This window comes from Saccopteryx bilineata, chromosome 1 (assembly GCF_036850765.1).
Source record: "Saccopteryx bilineata isolate mSacBil1 chromosome 1, mSacBil1_pri_phased_curated, whole genome shotgun sequence".
Classification (NCBI taxonomy): domain Eukaryota; kingdom Metazoa; phylum Chordata; class Mammalia; order Chiroptera; family Emballonuridae; genus Saccopteryx; species Saccopteryx bilineata.
Window position 1 is genome coordinate 226614644 of NC_089490.1, and position 15079 is coordinate 226629722.

The 15079-nt window shown below is 46.7% G+C and overlaps 1 protein-coding gene across 1 annotated transcript in view; it reads right to left on the reverse strand.

Moving 5' to 3' along the window:
• Positions 1-15079, reverse strand: part of STUM (stum, mechanosensory transduction mediator homolog) — a 55531-nt gene that overhangs the window by 11957 nt on the left and 28495 nt on the right. The window lies entirely within an intron of this gene.

Below are 15079 nucleotides of genomic sequence, written 5' to 3' on the forward strand. Positions count from 1 at the left end.
TGTGTGTGTGTGTGGGGGTAATTAAGTAAAAGTAACACAGGTTTCCTTACCACATACCTACAATGTGCTTTGCTGCACTACGCCCTCTCTACGTGCATTCCCTCAAATTCTTCCAACCACTGGAGTTGGTTATCAGTATCCCCATTTTACAGATGGGGAAACAAAAGCTCAAAGAGGCTAAATGACTTGACCACATAGGACAGCCCAGATGTAAACCCAGATCTGTCTAGTTTAGAAGACTAAGCTCTTCTTAGTCTAGCATGTTGTATCCTTACATGAAAAATAAGGAAATTTGCTATAGCTGCTGTGGGAAACAGAATGGTAGTTCCTCAAAAAATTAACAATAGAAGTGCCCTGTACTCCAGCAATTCCACTCCTGGTATATCTGTTGGGGACTGAAAAATAAACAGGGTATTTTGCAGTCTGGATATTTAGGGGACAGACATGTTGGGCCCAACCCCCCACCTCACCTGCCTAATTAAGTTAACGAAGGGCTGTGCTTCTTTGCTTTTTCTGACCACCCATGTTCCCTGGAAGAGACTGGAAGCTAGTTTCTTCTTGATGTAAAGTTAGATTGACCAGTATGATGGGGTTGTCTTTGAGTTGTTTTGGAAACTTAACTGAATTGCTAATGGCCTACATTACCCAGGAATAAAGACGGATGTCTTTCTGGGGGCAGCCATGTTTGGAGGCTCGAAACAGCAGTGACTGTTGGTAGGCAATGGCATCCTCCCGAACCCATCCTGTATGTATATATCTTTAAGTCTCTGTCTATCTTTAATTCAATTTCATACCTTTTCCCACTCTGAACCCTGGAATATACTCATTGCGGCTGTTGGCGCCCAACATGGGACATCAAAAAAAAGAAAGTCAAGGTAACAAAAAAACCCCAAATTGCATGCAAAGTAAGTAAAGCTTTTAAGTAAAGTTTAGGGGGGAAAGTATAATAATAAAGTAATTTGGGAGTAAATAACTATGGGACAAAAAGAGTCAAAAGTAAGGGACCTTTTTCTTTTTGTACAAATGTTTTTATTTGAGAAAAAAACTGTCTAATCAGAATTAAATAGAAATAGAGGAATGTAAATATAAAAATTTGGAGTCTGAGAATAACTCAGAAAATGAGAATATCACGGCTGTGGCCATTGTAATCTTGGCGATTCCACAGCCCTCTACTCCCAAAGACTTCGTCTCAGACCCTTGAAAATTCACACTCCAGCCAGCTTTGAACCAGGCTCTAAATACAAAGGACTATATCGAAATAAGTGCTAATATTGAGCTTTTTTGCCACAGCATTTGGGAAGCGGCTTCCAGGACAAAAGGTGCGCAGCAGGAAAGGTGCACCCCAAATACAAGGCTCCAGACGCCACCAAGTTCCCAGGCGCGCAAGCAAGAGTAGCTGGGATGGCTACTGCCGTCTTGCACCTGAGCTGCCGCCAGCGCTGGCTGGCCATTGTCACCCTTTTTTTTTTTTTTTTTTTTGTATTTTTCTGAAGCTGGAAACAGGGAGAGACAGTCAGACAGACTCCCGCATGCGCCCGACCGGGATCCACCCGGCACGCCCACCAGGGGCGACGCTCTGCCCACCAGGGGGCGATGCTCTGCCTCTCCGGGGCATCGCTCTGCCGTGACCAGAGACACTCTAGCGCCTGGGGCAGAGGCCAAGGAGCCATCCCCAGCGCCCGGCCATCTTTGCTCCAATGGAGCCTCACTGTGGGAGGGGAAGAGAGAGACAGAGAGGAAGGAGGGGGGGGTGGAGAAGCAAATGGGCGCTTCTCCTATGTGCCCTGGCCGGGAATTGAACCCGGGTCCCCCACACGCCAGGCCAACGCTCTACCGCTGAGCCAACCAGCCTCCTCTGGTTCGATTCCCAGCCAGGCCACACAGGAGAAGCGCCCATTTGCTTCTCCACCCCCCCCCCTCCTTCCTCTCTGTCTCTCTCTTCCCCTCCCGCAGCCAAGGCTCCTTTGGAGCAAAGATGGCCCAGGCGCTGGGGATGGCTCCTTGGCCTCTGCCCCAGGCGCTAGAGTGGCTCTGGTCGGGGCAGAGCGACGCCCTGGAGGGGCAGAGCATCACCCCCTGGTGGGCAGAGCATTGCCCCATGGTGGGCAGAGCGTTGCCCCTGGTGGGCGTGCTGGGTGGATCCCAGTTGGGCACATGTGGGAGTCTGTCTGACTGTCTCTCCCCGTTTCTAGCTTCAGAAAAATACAAAAAAAAAAAAAAAAAAAAAAAAGCACAAGCCACAGAACAGAGTGCCAGTGCAGGACCTGTGGTCAGCTTGGGGCCTGTGATGGCGTGCCAGGCCCAGAGCGCCGCGGTGCTAGGGCGGGCTGACCTTCATGCAGATGGGGCATGGCTCCACCTGTGCGGACCAGCCCCAGACGGCGAGGGGTGGGGGTGGAGGGGTGGGGTAGTGGGGGGGGCAGGAGCAGGGGGGTGAACAGGAAAGCCTTCCTCTCCCCGTTAAAGTAGGTCTGCCATTCAACTAGGGTTAAAATGGAGGGATCTCGACTACTATTTACAGCAGCTATTAAAATTTGAGAATGATTAGAGGATTGTAGCTAAAAATATTAAAGAAAATTAGATAATAATAAGATTTGGCTGTAACTTTAAAAAGCATCTGAGTCTTCTAATTCTCTAAACTATCACTTTGTTTTTTCCTGTTCCATGAGTAAATAGAAGACTTAAGAGTTTAGGAAAATTACAACCATTATTCTCTAACTTTCTCTAAACTGTTTCTTTCCTATTCCATGCCTGGAAAGAGAGGGTGAAGGGAACGCCTGTTTAAGTATAGCTAAACAGAATTTCATGCAGGTGCCTCAAAATTTTTTGAAAAAAAATTCTGTTTGGTTTTATCCTTCTTAGCCTCCCTCTTAAAAAATAGCTTTAAGTAAAATCAAGCAGACAACTTTTTAATATAATTATATTCTAAAATCCCAGGTTTCACTCTAATTTGTCTAATTTTTGTTTGTGAAGTCTTTATTTAATGTCTAAATATAATTTTTTAAAGCCTGAATTAAGTTCTTGCATGCAAAAATTGAAAATGCTGACTCTAATATTGAAAAAATAAAAGTTTTATCCCTAAAAATTTTTTAAATTTTTATTAAAACTTATACAAAATGCTCATTTAAATTTAAATTTAAATAAAATAAATGTGAATTCTAAAGACTTGCTAATTTGGCCAAGCTGCTCCAAGCTACTGCTGCTACAAAGCTTAAAGCAAGGTAAATTTGCTTAATAAAAATATAAAAAAAAATTTTACTGTAGAAAAATAATAAAAGTCACACTAAAATTTTCCAGCCTTAATATATTATACTATTTAAATTGCCTATTAATTAATAGAGTAAAAATGTTTTAATAAATATAGGAATATTACTTTTTAAAACATTCATATTTTATTAAAAATTAACATAAAAACAATATTTCTTACAATTTTTAAAATCAAGGTATTATAAAATATACCCACCAAATGCTTAAAGGTCAATCACAAATAATATAAAAAAGGGGGGAGTCATATCCTGGAACTCCTGCAAATCTTCTTTATCATGCTTTTTTACTTTAAAATTTTTCTTTTGAATGCTGATGTGCAGGGTCATTCAGGAGTGAAGAGACTCTGAGATCCTAAAGGAGAAGCCAAACCTGTTTCTCCTGCAAACTTGTACCCTCTTTTATTAATCCAGCTAATAATGCTGTTTTGTCTTTTCCCAGTCAACTCTAAAGATATGGAAAAAGTTTATATAGGCCAATGAGGACCCCTCATTGAAATCTTCTAAGCATGGCTTTTAAGGTCTATAACGACCAAGAGGAACAAAAAAGGCAGACAGAACCCAAAAAGAAATCAGACAAAATACCAGCTCTTGACATACACTTAAAGGCTCCAACGCCCTGAAGGGGCCTCATAAGCCTCCATCAGGGCCCTGCTTCAAAAGTGATATTAAGGAAGATCATTAAGCTAAAGTCTGCTTGGCTTCTTGGCCCCCACCAGGGACATGCCTTTGCTGTGGCAAAAAGGGACACTGGAAGGTAGGCTGCCCCCTCGCTCCTCTAAGAGAGGGTTCAGTCTCTTCCAGCCCTGCCCCAGCTACCTGTGACCTAACCTTGCTCACTCTGCTGGGACTTGCCACTGAAGGCTGAAGGTGCCCAGGGCTGTCAGCCCCATCTCACGTCACTGTGGAAGAGCCTAAGATATTTCTTCCAAATAATAGGTAAACTGATCTCATTTCTTATGGACACAAGGGCCACTTACTATGCTTTGCCTGAATAATCAGGTTTTTATTCATCCCTCGAAAATCTCTGTTATGAGTGTTAATAGTCTTATTTTCCACTACTTTGTTTAATATATAGTGTCTCCTTTAGTCCTCCTGCCTCAATGCCCTATGCCTATTTTAGGTTGAGACCTACTCCTAATTTAGAGCTCTTTCTCCTTTTTGCCATCTTCTGTTATGAATTTTCCTCTGCTACCCAACATAATGTATCCCAAAGTTCTCCTCACCACCCCATGGCTGCAAAGCTCCAGAGGAAGGCCCCCTGGGTTCATCTTTCCAGTTTAAAGAAAACAGAAGCTTCATCTCCATACATGCTTCAAATGGCTCTTCCAATCTACCTAAATGATTGCCAGCTAGAACCAATAGTCATTGGGACTTGGACTCTAGCTACAAAGTGTGGAATGTGACCACAACTCTAGTACCTTGTAGACTTTTCCTGAATGTGTGTGACTCCTGCTCCTTGGGACAGTTCTCAAACTGAAGTGGGGTTGGGTTGCATTTACAAATAATATAAAGCTGTTTACAAATATAAATATGTTGATGATGGTGTCAACATAGACTTAACAAAATTACATTAATATGTTAAAGACATTTAAGACTGTAAAAATTTTATTGAAGTTTAAAAAATACAAAAGGGGGATCTGTTGAGGACCGAAAAATAAACAGGGTATTTTGCAGTCTGGATATCTAGGGGACAGACGTGTTGGGCCCAACCCCCACCTCACCTGCCTAATTAATTTAACAAAGGGCTGTGCTTCTTTGCTCTTTCTGCCTGCCCATATTCCCCGGAAGAGACTGGAAGCTAGTTTCTTCTTGATGTAAAGTTAGATTGACTAGTATAGTATGGTGGGGGTTTCTTTGAGTTGCCTTGAAAACTTCATTGAATTGCTAATGGCCTATGTTACCCAGGAATAAAGATGGATGTCTTTCTGGGGGCAGCCATGTTTGGCGGCTTGAAACAGCAGTGATTGTTGGCAGGCTATGGCATCCTCCTGAACCCATCCTGTATGTATATATCTTTAAGTCTCTGTCTATCTTTAATTCAGTTTCATATCTTTTCCTGCTCGGGACCCTGGAATATACTCGTTGCGGCTGGGCTGCAGCATATATCCCCAAAAGAACTGAAAACAGAGTCTCAAAGAGATATTTGTACAGCCTTATTCATAGCAGCATTATTCACACCAGCTAAAACATGGAGGCAACCCAATTGTCTATAGATGGATGAATGATAAATACAATGTGATATGCACATACAATGAAATATTAGTCAGCCTTAAAAAGGGAGGAAATTCTGACACATGCTACAAGATGGATGAACCTTGAGGATATAATGCTAAATGAAATCAACCAGTCACAAAAGGACAAATACTATTGATTCCACTTATATGAGGTACTCAAAGTAGTCAAATTCATACAGACGGAAAGTGGGATGGTGGTTGCCAGGGGCTGGGAGGAGGGGGCCGAATGGTGAGTTATTGTTTAATAAGGAACAGAGTTTCAGTTTTACAAGATGAAAACATTCTGGCGATGGATGGTGGTGATGGTTGCAAAATAATTTGAATATACTTAGTAACACTGAACTGTGCACTTAAGAATGGTTAAGAAGGTATATTTCATGTTATGTGTATTTTACCACAAAAAAAGAGAATTGGGGGGGGTATTTATCTGTAATAATTGTCAGAATATCCTTGAACCTCTCCACCCTACCTTTGTCCCAGCCAGGGTCTTTCACAGCAGTCCCTGAAGCAGACAGGGCCCTGACCTGTGCCATGCAGTGTCCCTACCCAGTGGGATCTGGCTGAGACCCTGTGACACTGTCTCATTGTAGCTGTGACCTCACCTCAGTCTTCCTGCCTCAGAAAGGAAATACATTCTTTCTTAGATTGAACCATATGACATTGCCATTTTTGTAGGTCAAAAAAGAGCTGAATAACACCAATTTTGCATGGCTCAGCCTAATATGTATGTATATGAAAATGTTGAGTATGAGGAAACTCTGTTCCTGGACTCCTGGAGTTAGGAGGTCAACTAGTCCGTCTCCTGTCCAAAGACGGAATGTCATCAGAATTACTAAACTGATTAGAGGCCAACAGGCCTGTTCATGGAGCCAATAGGCTCCCATGGAGACAGGAAGGCCTAGTAAACATGCTGTTCTGCAGACATGCAGGGCTCTGTGAAGACAGCAGCATTAGCAAAGACCTAGGCTTGTGAGCTGCGCAGAGATGGGCTGGCCCACTTGTTCTGTAAATGAGGAGACAACCTTAGCACATGGTGGCATGGGAGGGACTTTTGGACACTACTCTCTCTTCTACTCATATTGCCATACTCGTGATAACTCTAAGAGGTGTATAGGAATATAAGCACATTGTATATTTATTAGCTTGTACTATATGTACTTTTATTACCTGAAGTTGCATTAAGTTAGATACATTTTTATTAATGAACTTATTAACTATTATTAATTTGAATAAATATTTTCCCTAATTAGGAAACAATGGTACTAGGTCCCTTTTGCCATATAAACTAACATATGCCACAGAAGGTGAGAATTAAGTGTATAGATTTATAATATAAAAATATCATATTGATCAGTTCAGCAGGAAATTAAAAAAATGATTTTAGCACATTTTCATATGAAGAAGTGTTAATTATTTTAAATGAGTCTTACCCGCTAAATAAAGAGCCCCGCCCAACAGCAACATGCTGGGTCCTGGGAATGCAGAGTCCAGATAGGCAGTGGGGACTCAGCCCACCCCCACCCTGGGAGCTCACACTCTGGTGGGGACACTGGGTCACAAAAGCAACAGTGACAAATTCTGTTTGCTTGTGTCAGGAGAGTCTTCACAGCAGAGTAAGTGATTGAGGGAGAGGTCTGGAAAGTTGATGGGAAGTGACCCAGGGAAGGAGGGGGAAGGTCATCCCAGAAACAATCCAGAGTGACTGTCCGGAAGTTCAGAGAGTGATGGGGGACCGAGTGGCGAAGGGCAGCTGGACACAGTGGTGAAAAACAAGGCTAGCTCATACTTAAAAAAAAAATTTAAAGAATGAGGCAAAGGTGGGCAGGGGTCAGATTGGAGCAGGACCCAAGAGCAAGGCCTCCCCTTCCAGGGAACTGGCAGCCACTGGGAAGGGTTTTCACAGGGAATTATGCAACCAAGTTTGAATTTTAGAACCAATGCTGTGACCCCCAACAGGAGGATGCTCAGGAGGGGTGAGGAAGAAGGCTGGGATGAAAGACATTGCAGAAATCCCCATGGGATGGGATATGGTGGGAAGTGAGAAATGGCAGTGGGAGAGACAACCAGAAGGACCCCACAGAGAAAGAGGGTCGTGTCCCCAGGATCAGTGACTAGGTATGTGACAGGGAAGGAGGGGACAAGGGCACAGGATGGGTCTGGTTTTCATACTACATGGTAAGGGTGAAGCCATGAACAGGTGGGAACCCCAGAGAAGCCATGTCCCTCAGCTGAGGAGAGCCAAGCTGGGGACAGGGACCTGGGAGGGGTCAAATAAGGCTGTGGAAGTCACTGAAGTAAATGTGGTCACCCCAGGAGAGCCTGGACTTCAAGGAAAGACCCTGGGGACATCAAGATCTTTGGGTGAGCAAAGAAAGTGACTAAAAAGAGGATGGAGGCCCTGGCCGGTTGGCTCAGCGGTAGAGCGTCGGCCTAGCGTGTGGAGGACCCGGGTTCGATTCCCGGCCAGGGCACACAGGAGAAGCGCCCATTTGCTTCTCCACCCCTCCGCCGCGCTTTCCTCTCTGTCTCTCTCTTCCCCTCCCGCAGCCAAGGCTCCATTGGAGCAGAGACGGCCCGGGCGCTGGGCATGGCTCTGTAGCCTCTGCCTCAGGCGCTAGAGTGGCTCTGGTCGCAATATGGCGACGCCCAGGATGGGCAGAGCATCGCCCCCTGGGGGGCAGAGCACCGCCCCTGGTGGGCGGGCCGGGTGGATCCCGGTCGGGCGCATGCGGGAGTCTGTCTGACTGTCTCTCCCTGTTTCCAGCTTCAGAAAAATGAAAAAAAAAGAAAAAAAAAAAAAAAAAAAAAAGAGGATGGAAGGGACTAGCCAGAAAAGTGAGGGAGGTATCCCAGACACAAGGAGGGGAGTCTCAGGGCAGAGAAGGGGGAAGTCAGGGCCACCTGCTACAGAGATGGTGAGAGGACCTGGTTGAATCACAGGTTTGATGAGGCCATAAGCAGGCAGTCTGAGAGAATGAATGGTGGAAGCAGGATATCAGAGGTGACAGAAGAGAATGAGGTGGATTCCGGGATATGGTGAGAACCACTCCTTCAGAACGGTCATGGGAAAAACTTAAGCTTATTTATCTGCTGAGGAGAAGGCACTCAGACCACAAGGAGCAGAACCATTTGTATCTTAGAGGGTGAAGGGGATCTCTGTGAGTCAAAGATAGTCATCCCAGAGTTCAAGGCTGTGGAGCTCTGTAAGGATAGCTGTGTCCTCATTCAGGAAGTTTTTGGTAGACCCAACATGTCCTGTCCAGCAAAGGAACTTACAGAGAGGAGACAGGTTATTAAACAGAGAGAACAGTACAAGGCAAAACATAGCTGTAGTATTTTCATCATCTTGACCACCCTCAAAATTCTTCCAAACAAATCTGCCAGTGCCTTTGACCCATATATCTGGGACCCGTGGCACAAAGGGTCTGTGAACTGTCTTCATCATTCCAAACAGCACATGATGTCCCATCAGCCCATCAGAACGCCAGCTCATACGCACTCATTGGGAAGCACATTATCTCAATGCAGTAAGTAACTTGGGGGGGGGGAGCTCCTAGTGGCCATGATCAATTAGAGATGAAGCTGTGAATTTATTATGACTTGAATCTTTCCAAGCATGCGTTTCATGGAAGAAAAATAATGACGGGTGGGCATCTGTTCCTCCTGGAAAGAGAATGTATGAGGCATCTGGAACCACATTGCCCTTGCTCCCACTGCCCCTCCAGCCCAGGTCACCTTTTTCTCTTTCCTTAGTCAGAAAGCTCAGGGTGCACCTTCTGTTCCCCCCTAGGCCTCAGACAACTGCTGAGGGGCTGCCTGGGGTTCAAGGATTGAGGAACCAGGAAAAGGCAGTAGGGGGGCGTCTTTAAACAGACAAAGGGCCTTAAAGTGAGACCTCAGTGGGGGACAGTCCTTAGTTGTTACCATGCCATGAGGTAGGCCTTAAATTTTCCAACTGAAAAGGCTCCATGGCACAAAGAATAGTGGCTGCCACAAGTAAATCTGTCACCCTGCCTTCTGAAGACAGAGGAAATGAGACTAGCTCCTCTTCTGTCCCTCTCCCTCCATGGACATCAGGCTGGTTATCCTGCTAGAGGCTAGGTTGACTGGGGCTGATAATTCATTTGAATGGTGCTGGGTGTTGCACCAGGCTACCTGTGGTTGTTAGCAATCTCCCCTGCCTTCAACCTCCCCTGCCAGACCCCTGACAAGCTCCAAGAGGTGCTCCCAGTCCTGGACGGACCATGGGGGGCAGGGGAACTGTAGACAGGGCTGCAGGTCTTCCTTAGGGGACCCCAATGAGGCCCTGGAATCTCCCCAGGATGTTGAGCCTGAGCAGAAATATAACCATGTGGACTTTCTCAGTTTCCAGTTCTGAGTCATGTCACAACAGATTCTGGGCTTAGATTAAATGCCAGAGGCTATGCTGAAGAAGTAGGGATGGGATGGGGAAGACCATGTGTAGTGACCAGGACAGGGGAGCCCGGACCAGCACTGAGGGCCTGGAGGCCGGGCTTTGTCTGCCTTCTGCAGGACAGGTGCTAAGAGTAGTCACTCAGGTGGAAAGACAGGCCAGGGCAGCCATGGTGACATTGGTTAGAGGAGACAGCACAGCTTCCATCTCCTGAGAATTTGCAACCTGGCAAGATAAAATTTTCATGGATGGCTAGACACTGAGATTAAAACAGAGAGGGGCTCTGCTCACAGCCACAGCGGCCAGGGAGCCTTTATGAGATTGCCGTGATGAGAACCTGCAACACAATCAACCTCAAAGGCACTCTCTGCAAACGGCTGCTGCGAGAACGGAGAGCAGAACCTAGAGTCCTGCATCTACCCCTTGCCTTGCAGGTGTCCTTCATCCTTGGGGGCTAGGCCGAGACCTCTAGGTTCATGGGTGACCCTCATTCAACCACCCAAATAACAAACAACATTTAGGAAGCACCTAGCATGTGCTCAGCACTGAGCTTGTTAGTGCATTGAGTCGTTCTCTCCTTATTAATTCAAGTGTGGGGACAAGGCTGCCCTGTGAGAGGCCAGATGTGCCAGGCCCCAGGTGGCGCCCATCTCTGGAAGTGCTGTGCTATGCGGAGCTGTCCCCAGGTGACCCAAGCTGTGGTCACATACATAAGCATGTGGGAGGATACCACTCTGCAGCCTGCCCCTGAGCCCCTGAGCCCCTGAGCCCCTGAGCCCCCAGCCACCAAGGCCTGTGGATGATAGCAGAGCATTTCCAATCATGCCACCTTGTCCTGGAGGCCTGCATTCCTGGGCTCAGAGTTGCTTTTTCTTTAAAATCATACCTCATTCTTTTCATTCATTCATTTTTGCATGTATTCAGATATCATTCACAAAGCCCCCACTGGGTGCCAAGAACTGGGCTAAATCCATGTGGACCCAGACAAAAAGGAGAGTCCCAGCCCTCAGGAATCCCACAGGATTGTGAGAAAGACAAATCAGGCACAGAACACAGTACTGCGTGGCCGCTCCTGCGATAGGGGGCAGAGGCCAGCTAACATGGTGGTTCCAGAGATGACCTCTGCTGTCAGAATGCTAGGGCCCAAATACTGGCTGCACCACCCATAGGGCCGGAGACCTTGACAAATGACATACTTCTCTAGACCTCCGTCTCCCCATCTTTAAGATTAGATGCTGATAGCAGCCTGCCACACAGGGCGAATGCGGCAACCCCATTAGTGCGTGGAAAGTACTTAGAACATAGCGTGCACTGAATGAAGGACACGTGGGAACAAAAGGAGGTCCCCATCTCAGACTCGGGAGGCAGGTGACCAGGAAAGTCGTCCCCCGCGGGCAATGCTGGAATAGAACCCTGGCGAATAAGGAGTTATTCACATGAATATGAGAATGAAATTGACAATCTCAATGAACTCCTGCTCTCATAGTGGCTTAGAGTCAGTGGCTCTGCTCCTCCTCTTTCTAAGAAATGTGTCATAATCAGTGAGTTCACTGTTAGCCTCATGAAGCCACAGGCTCAGTACTCACCCAGATGCCACGGTATTATGCAGCCAGTAAAAATTATAAGTAGGATAACTAGGCCGCAAGTCAGGCAGGTGGTTTAAGTGAAATTACAGAAATAGTATGTCTACTGTGCCGGCGACTATTTAAAAATATTTATGTATGTGGACAAGGACTAGTGTGTATGAAGCAAAATGAAAATAGTTATACTGTGCAGAATTATAAGTACCTTTTTTCTCTTTTTTTTCGTAAAACAAATTCTCTTTTCAGTAAAAAATAAAAAAGTGTCAGGCACTTGTGAGATTCCAACTTGGCAAGGCTGTTCATCAGACAGTTCTTAATGATGACAGAGAAAGCCAGGTAGGAGGGGACAGACGGTATGCAGAGACCTGATAGAAAATAATGTGTGTGAATATGCTGCGGCTGTGACAAAACACCCTGAACCTCCAGGGAGTGCCTCTGGAATAAAGCCCCCAACCCTAGGGCATCACTTCCAGTGAAAGCAGGCGAAGGAGGGTCTCAGCCCAATGGGGGGCGTAGGCTCACCTGCTGGAGGTGGGGAGAGAAGATGGATGCTATGGGTTCTTGATTGGCTGCCAGGAAATGACTCCAGGCCCAAGAGAACTTGAGGAGCCTTTGCAGATTCGTTCAGGTGCCCCAAGCGACGACAAGAGCAGAAAAGGAGGTGGCATGGCTGAGCTGGCAGCCCAGCCTCCCGGAGGACCAGGGAGGAAGGAGGGGAGGCAGAAGGAGGCCTGTGTGGGGCTCGTGCTCAGTTGCTCCCTATCTGGCTGGGGACTCCAACAGGCCCAGCAGAAACACCTGCTCCTTCCTGGTGCTATGTCCTGCAGGGTGGCTTGTGTGTGTACTCCTCTGCCAGGGACAACTTCCTGCCAGGGCCCACAGGGTCGGGCTCCAGGGGGCTTTCTGCAAGCAGGGCAGACGTTGCTGCTCAGGCCACAGGGCATTCCACACCTGCAGGGAGGGCTTGTCCATCATGATCTTTATTTTGGAAGCAACCAACTCAAACAGGCTTAAATAATGAAAGGGTTTGTTGGTTCACATAACTGGAATAACCCCTACCTCTCTGTGTTGTCCTGGATGTGACAGGAGGGACAGGTGCTTAGAACAGTATAGGGCACCCAGTTCGCACCACCAAAGTGTGTGCTTTAACCATTGTTACACTAGAAATGGGGTTTGCATTTCACTCCTCTTTATATTCTAGGCACCAGTGTCATGCCTTGAACATAGCAGGCCTTTAGCAAGGGCTTATCAAATGAAAGCCCAAGGGTCTGTGTGTCTACAGAACTGGACAAGCTATGTTTGTAGGTTTCTGCTGTCCTCCTGTCCTTTTTTCAGGTGTCACATGGTTGACCTTGAGTAGACTGTGTGCTCCTTGGGGGCAAGCCCAAGTGGTGGCTTACTTTGTAAGCAGCACATCTCTACCAGGCTCCCATAGTTCCCCATCCTACCCCCTTCACCCATGCCAGTGCACACACAGCAGCAGAGAAATGTGGTGCCCATGAGAACTATCTTAGCTGACAAGCTGGTTATACAAGCTGAGGGGATGATCTCCTCCCTGGTCCCTGCAGACGATGGATGGGCTGAAGTCCCATGAAGACAAATAGTCTGCCTGCACATCCTCTAAATGCTTGGGCTGCTTAGGAAACACCACATGGCAAAGGAAAGTGGAGCTGCATCCTGGCTTCCAGTCCTACTCGGCCACTTACCCTGCAAGACTTCAGCCTTCACGTCCCCTCTCTGAGCAGCCCCACTCTGGAATGTTGTTATTACTGTATTGATGTTGTTATTACTGGCACCCAGCAGAACTCAGTCCCCAGGATGCTGGGGTTGGGCACCACTTTGCCATCTGAAAATGAAAATGACCCAGCTTCCTGGGAGCTGTGCAATTTAGGAAGCAGCTTCTCATCCTGCCAGCAGGCCTGGTGGGGTCTGGGAAAGGGACAAAAAAGGGACAGCAGCCCTCAGGGGACAGCCTGACAACAAGAGACCAAAGTGCTGTCCAAAAGGAACTAATGAGCAGCATAAGGACTCTATGTCCCGGGCTGTCCCACAACCCCAAAGCGGATACAAACAAAAGACAAATCAGGAGAAAGTTCCCCAAGGGTTTGGGAATGAGACCACAACCTCTTCCCCTCAGTGAAATGTCAAACATTTCAAGATACGTGAGCAATCAGTTCACACAGACAATAGCCTCAGCGTACGTGCGTTCATTCCAGAAATGCTGTGACTGTTTGGCACACATGCTCAGCACATGAGCCCCGCTGAACACATCAGGATTCAGATTTGTAGGTTTTGGTCACAGTTCACCCTGACCTCACAGAAGTCAGAATACTCGGCTTAGTCACCCACTTCATTCACCTCCTTTGGCTGCAAATTGGCTATTTCCGGAAATGAATGTCACCCTCCTTCAGTGAGTCTTCTGAGAATGATTTAAAATTTTCAAGAGAATGTGCTGCTCACCCTAGAGCAGATCCCAAGGGACAGGGGAGTGTGCTCAGTTTGTTCTGAGCCACACAGCCCTGCTGGGACCAATGACACTCAGGGCAAGAGGATTATCCATAAAAGTGCATCTTGGAGAATGTGAACTTCCCTGAAATGCTGTGACTTCTTTTGCACCTGGAGTCAGGCCTCCCCTGCACTTCTAGACTTGGAACATCTCCTGCTGAAGTGCCCCAGCCCACCTCCACAGGGCTCCAAGCAGAATGTACAAACAGAAGGCATCTGGCATTTATGCCATACACTCTGATGGAATGTCAGGCACGCCAACCAAGGTCCTGGAGACGTCAAGGTGTATATGTAGTATAACCAGCTGATGGACCTACCACCATTGGTTATTTGTTACCTTATATCTATATTTATAATTAATGGCAGGCTTGCATCATTCCTGACACCAGTATATTAACCCTGTTTTTCTGTTTCATTACCAAAGATGGCCAGTTGGAGGGTCCAGCAGAAAAACACAGCTACTCATAGCTGATGTCTCTTAGGATGCTCTGGGCTAGAAGTCACACAAAATGAAATCAAACTAGCTTAAAGGATATGAAGCTTTTATCATCTCAAATGACACAAAGTCCAAAGGTAGTTCAGAAGTTGGATAATTAAGTAATTCAATTGTGCCACCAAGGGCCCAGGCTCTTTGCATCTCTCTGCACTGACACTTGTGCCAGAGTGTGCACAGCACTACTAGTGTAGGCTTCAACCTCAGCCTGGGACCCAGATGGCTACAGCAGCTCCAAAAAGCTCAATGTTGACATGACAATGTCTGGAAGAATAAGGATAGCGTCTTTCTGTGGCCCCCTTTTAGACCTAAGGAAATAATTCCCTGATTAATGATCATTGGGTTACCTGTCATTTCTGAACCAGTCACCTACCAGAAGTATGGAGTTCCAAGGCTGGTTTGAACTAGTCATCTTGGTGCAAAGGATGCTGGGAGTCAACGTCACTGACCACCACACACAGCTCTTACCAAGGAGCCATGACCTTCTCTCTTCACCTCTGGACACATCCCCCTACCACGCAACCAGATGCTCCAAGTCAACCCCAGAGACCATGGTGAAATGTCAAAGCTAGACATCCAGAGCT